The sequence below is a fragment of the Gekko japonicus genome, unplaced genomic scaffold (genome assembly GCF_001447785.1).
Source record: "Gekko japonicus isolate JY-2015 unplaced genomic scaffold, Gekko_japonicus_V1.1 scaffold7131, whole genome shotgun sequence".
Lineage (NCBI taxonomy): Eukaryota > Metazoa > Chordata > Lepidosauria > Squamata > Gekkonidae > Gekko > Gekko japonicus.
The window spans coordinates 3889-9764 of record NW_015172225.1 but is presented as its reverse complement, the minus strand read 5'-3'; the positions used below and the strand labels follow the sequence as shown (position 1 = coordinate 9764).

Sequence of the window (5876 nt, the reverse complement as noted above, 5' to 3'; positions counted from 1 at the left end):
CTCTGGTAGTTCCCTGGTCGGACCACCATGCCCTGAAGGCCCGTCTGAATGTTCCACCCTGACCCTGTTTGGGAGGCGATCTTGTATTTTGGCTTTTCTGCGGAGCCAAATGGACCCTCTGCGGCTTCAGATGGCTCTGCAGGATCCCATGCCCCCAGGCGGTTGGTTAGATGAGCTAGTTGGGGACTGGCACGGTCAACAATCAGGAGCCACCAAAGCGATCGCTCCCTGACGTCCTCTGCGCCCTCGCTCTAAGCGAGCCCCTTGGTTTACTGAGGGGCTCCGGCCTATGAAATGGGGACTTAGACGGCTCTAGGGAGACGGTGGCGGCGCACTCGCAATGAGGCAACCAGAGCATCTTATAGGACGTTTATGAGATCCTATGAGGTGGCAACCAAAGCCACGAAGAGACAATTCTACGCGGCTGCGCTTGCGGCTGCTAGCTCATGCCCGGCGCTTCGTGACGTGGCAGGCTGCATTAGACTGAGCCGATTGAAATTGAATCCAACGAAGACGGAGGTCCCGTGCCTGAGTTGGAGCTGGTCGGGGGTAGGGATATCACTATCGACCTTGGACGGGGCACCTTTGGTGCCAGCGCCAAGGGTCAGGAGTTTGGGAGTGCTCCTGGATGCCGCTTTAACAATGGAGGCCCAGGTAGCAGCCACAGCCAAGGCAGCTTTTTACCATCTGTGGCTGATTAGGCAGTTGGTTCCCTTCCTTGAATGCAGTGACCTGGCAACAGTGATCCATGCTGTGGTCACCTTGAGATTAGACTACTGCAACGCTCTCTACATGGGGCTGCCCTTGTCTCAAATCCGGAAGCTGCAGGTGGTGCAAAATGCAGCAGCCAGGCTGTTGATGGGTCTCTCTATATGAGATCACATCCAGCCTGTGGTGAAGTCTCTGCACTCGCTGCCAATAGCATACTGGATTTGTTTCAAGGTGCTGGTCTTGACCTTTAAAGCCCTATATGGTCGGGGGCCTGCCTACCTGAGGGACCGCCTTTCCCCATATGTGCCCCGGAGAGCACTGAGCTCAGGCTCACAGAACCGCCTGACTCTCCCTGGTCTGAGAGACACCAGATTGGCTATTACTAGAGCCAGGGCCTTTTCAGTGGTGGCTCCACACTGGTGGAATGAGCTCCCGGAGAACATCAGGGCACTGCGCAGAGCCTGTAAAATGGAGGTCTTCCACCAGGCCTTCAATTAGGACCTGCCACTTAAAAATGAGTCATCGGAACATGTTGTGGCCCTTATTTGGGTCAGTCCGTCCAGTCCCACATCTGTTCACACATCTGTTCACACAGATGGCCCAAGAGAAGGGGACGGAGATGGAAGAGCAGGAACCAGAAGGACCGGGAACCTGCAAGAAACCAAGGAAAGGCCTCCATCCCCTCCAGGCGGGGAGTGGTGGTGGATTCTGGGGAGGAGCGGTGCCAGAGGTCCTGCATCAAGACACGGGGATCTCAGATGAACATCGCCAGCCTTTCCGGCAGTTCCGCTACCAGGAGGCCGCTGGGCCCCAAGAGGTTTGCAGCCAGCTCAACAGACTTTGCAGCCACTGGCTGGAGCCGGAGAGGCACACCAAGAAGCAGATTGTGGACCTGGTGATCCTGGAGCAGTTCCTGACTCTCCTGCCCCAGGAAATGCAGGGCTGGGTGAGGGGATGCGGGCCGGAGACCAGTTCCCAGGCGGTGGCCCTGGCCGAAGGCTTCCTCCTGAGTCAGGCCGAGGGGGAGAGGCAGGCGGAAGAGGTGAGGGAGCTTCATACGGTCCATTCGAGGTGCGGTCTCCGACCTCAGCCTGAGGCCTCCCTGCCCAAAACGTATGCCTCCAGATACTTGACCGGGGCCGATGTAAAACAGCAACCCGGATTCTGGCCACTGCGGTTGAAGCAGCTCTGTCGGTGGAGGCAGGGCTGAGGGTGGAGATGGGGCGAGATGTGTCTCCCTTGGTCTTTAGCATCCCGCCTCCCACCTGTCTCTCTTACTGCTGTTTCAGAAGTGGGGACCGTCTGTGGAGATGGAGGTGAAGCCCTCTGAGGAGGAAGAAGGGTCTCCTCTGGAGGAAGAGCAGAAGGCGAGGGGCCAGGAGCGTGCCCAAGATGCCCTCTCACGTGGTAAGGGTGCCTTGTGCCCAGATCTGGGCAGATTGTGCAGTCTTTGGATAGAAGATTCAGGAAATAGTTCTGCACACACCGCAGAAGGGTAAACTTCTGGGTCTCAGGTCCACAGGACGTGACGGTGGCCACTCACCCGAAGGGGGAATCATACAGATTCATAGAGGGCAGTTCCATTCTCATTAGAACGGCAGCAGGATTATAAGCGATACTAGGCCATGGCTGTCCTTCTGTGTTCTTGTATATTAGTTTGAATTAGCTTATACCTCTCTGTTAGGTTATTTCTCCCATAAGCCTTTCCTCTTTTTGCTGGCACCCTAGGCATAAAAACCACAGCCTTTCCATGAAGATGTACCTTTGCCCAAATTCATATTTGACACCTCCCACCCTCCAGGTGCCAGGCTCCGAAGCCTAAACATGTATGGATCAGATGTACGGGAGGTGCCAAATCAGTCCAGGCCTTTTTGACATTGCAGCTAATAAAATATATCTGGACAAAAGTTCATACGAGCCAAAGTTCATATTATCAACTTAAGACGGGCTGGTCTGGTGTTCGTCAAGTCTGGTACATTCTTGACTTACAGCTCCATTAGTTCCCATAGGCTGAAAAGAGTATAAATATGGGACTTCTGGCTCTGTTCGGGGCTGCTTGGTCAACACCCCACCTGTGACTGTGGAAGTCCTTTTTTATTATTGAAATTTTATTAATTTATATAAAGAAAGGGGAAAAGAAGGAAGGGGGGAAAGGACGGAGATATAAAGAATTTCAATGTATCGTTCTGTATGCATATCTTCCCCTTACAATTTCATGACTATTTCATCTGTCATTCTCTTTATTCTTCACTTAATCTTATTCTCTCAGTACTTGAGTATTAACCAATCATGAAACGCCCTTCAAGGCCTCATAAATCCATCTTCCACTTTTCCTTTTAAAATGTTTCTCAACTTGTCCATTTCAGCACATTCCGTAATGTTCAATATCAGCTCATGCAGCGTAGGAATCTTCAGGGTCCTCCATGTCTTCGCAAGTGAGAGTCTAGCACCGGTGTTTCTGTGTTTCTCTTGGTCTTGCAGCCCAGGAATAGATTTCGTACCGTAATTGTTTAATCTTGGCTTTGTGCCCTAATTGTTAGTCGCCCTGAGCCCGTTTTGGGGAGGGTGAGATAGAAAATGAACAATAAGTAATAATTAAATAAATAAGTGAAATTCCTTGTTATTTCTAAAGTGTACATTTCATCAGGAGTTGGGATTTTCTGGATGCTACTGAGTATTGAAATTGTTAGTATGCCATCTGAACTGTCACTAGCACTTTAATTGTTCACTGTTTGATTGTTATAATGTTTAATGTTGATGTTTGTAAGTGGTTTTAAGTTTTGTATGTGGTTTTTAGGGTACAGGAAAGCAATCAATGTAAGCCGCCCTAAGCCTGCTCACGGGGAGGGTGGGGCATAAATTGAAATAATAGATAAATAGATAAAGTGAATATATGCTACTGAGTATTACTCATGTGCGGTTTTAAGAAAAAGTAGAAGATAAGAGATTGGATTTACACCCTGCCCTTCACTACCCAAAGGTGTCTCAGAGCGGCTTACAAACTCCTTTCCCTTCCCCTCCCCACAACAGACACCCTGGGAGGTTGGTGGGGCTGAGAGAGCTCTTGACAGAAACTGCTCTTTTCCAAGGACAGCTCTTATCAGAACTACAGCTTGCCCAAGGTCACCCAGCCAGGTGCGAGCGGAGGAATGGGGGAATCCCGGTTCTCCCGGATTAGAGTCCCCGCACTTAACCACAACACCAAATCAATACATAGCTTTTGTTCACAGCAACGTCTCCCCCCTCTATCCCTGGTGAAGCCTGCGTTCCCTAGCCAGTCTCTAACGCCCATAGAAAAGTACCCTAATGGAGTTGGGGATCCCAGGCAGAGACCCTAACCTCTAAAATGCCCGAACAAAAACATAAGAACATCACAGAAGCCAATGTTGGATCTGGCCAGTGGCCCCTCCAGTCCAAAAGTCTTTGTCACACAGTGGCCCAAACCCAGGGGCCACCAACAAGGCCAGAGCTCCTAAACCCCTCCCACTGTTGCCCTGGACTCAGTATCATGTGGGAGGGCCCCGTCACTGAAACAATGGCACGCCTGGGACTTTGGCCTGATCGAGCAGGGATGCTGCCACAGTTTTGAGCCCTGGAGTTCACAGGATAAGTGTCGATGGTCACAAAAGTCTGGACTGTGTCATCAGTGTTTATACCACCCCCTGCCCCCGAAGGTTTTTTTTAGGAATCTAGTGCTTCTCTTCCATATCTCACACATTTTTTCGTAGTATACACAGGGCAAGGTTTCACAGCCGTCCAAACAGGGGTGCATAAAGCAGGATTCAGACAACCAAACAAAATATGAAGCCTGGGCTAAAACCCTTTCTTCTGATGTTCTCTCCTTCACAGGCAGTGAAGAGACAGTGTCGAGCTGTCGTCGTATTTGCAGAGGAGTGGAAACGGCTGCGGCCCCAGCTGCCCAGGTAGGGAAGACAAGGAGGGGACCGCCTGAGTTCCCCCTCCTTTCTCAGGGGGGCTTCTGCTCCTGCAGTGGCTTCTAAGGGGTCCGAGCAAGAAAGGCTCTGCACGCCGCTCCCTTGACCCCTGCCAAGCGCTCCATCCTGGGCACTCCCGGCATGCCCCTTTTCCAGAGGGCAGTCTTGCCTGGCACAGCCTCTGGTGAGGAAATCTGCTTCTTCTTTCAGTCTCTAGCTTCCTTTGAGGACGTGGCCGTCTATTTCACTGTGGCAGAGTGGGCCCTGCTGGATCTGGGCCAAAGAGCTCTCTACCGGGAAGTCATGCTGGAGAACTATGGGAACGTGGCCTCTCTGGGTAAGGACCTTCCGTAGTCACCAAAGGTGTGAATTGCTGCCATTGCGACGATGTATGAATCAGAATATGGAACAGCTTGGCCCTGTACTCACCCCCTCTGGAGCAGCCCACACACCTGGCTGGTCCAGGGGCAACTGCGGCCAATGTTGTGTCCAGCGTGAGAGTCACGGCCTGAGGAGGAAACAGACAAGGGCCTTGTGTCCCTCGTCCTACTCTCTCTCTCTCTCTCTCTCTCTCTCTCCCCACCTCCAAAGAGGATCTCAATATTTCCTTCCCGAGTGAGATGCCTACGAGTGAGTCTGCTTCATCCTTATGTCAAGGGAAGGGGCACAGAATAGCTATGTAGGATTTCTGCTTCAACTCTTAGGAACTCTTAGTTGGGTAGAATGATAGAGCCTTCTGGATAAAGAGAAAGGGAGGCATTTGGGGGCCAGAAATTTTGGAAAATCTTCCTGGGGCTGAGCTCGGTTGTTGCTCTTTTAGTCCCTTGAGGGGCTGCATTGCCCTTAAATACTGGATATTCCAGGGAGAGGTGAGGTATTTACTTAAGAACAGCTTTGCTGGATGACTTAGATGCCCGTCAACCTTTTCCTACCCTTTTCCGACCTTCCCCTCCTTCCGCCAACAACTGGCATTCCTACGGGGCTTCCCTTAGAACTGTGGGGTTCGCTTTAGGAAACCCTCTCTACAGTCACAGGACTAGAAATTACAAACACTTGTTGTACTTCATCCTGAAAAGACTTGCTTGGCAAGGCAAATGGGAAGGGCAATGGAAGAGATATTTACCACCTTTTGCATTAAAGTACACCTGGAGAGATTTGGGGAGGGGAGGGACAGCCAGAATATAGAAAAATCCCTACTGGAGGGCTGCCAGGGAAATGTTACGACCAGGG

At 51.3% G+C, this 5876-nt stretch overlaps 1 long non-coding RNA gene across 1 annotated transcript; it reads left to right on the top strand.

Moving 5' to 3' along the window:
- The first annotated feature begins 1671 nt into the window (after positions 1 to 1671).
- Positions 1672 to 4632, top strand: LOC107118709. Its single transcript, XR_001482778.1, has 3 exons — positions 1672 to 1753; positions 2001 to 2118; positions 4561 to 4632. It is a non-coding gene; the product is annotated as an uncharacterized LOC107118709 (long non-coding RNA).
- The last annotated feature ends 1244 nt before the right edge of the window (positions 4633 to 5876 follow it).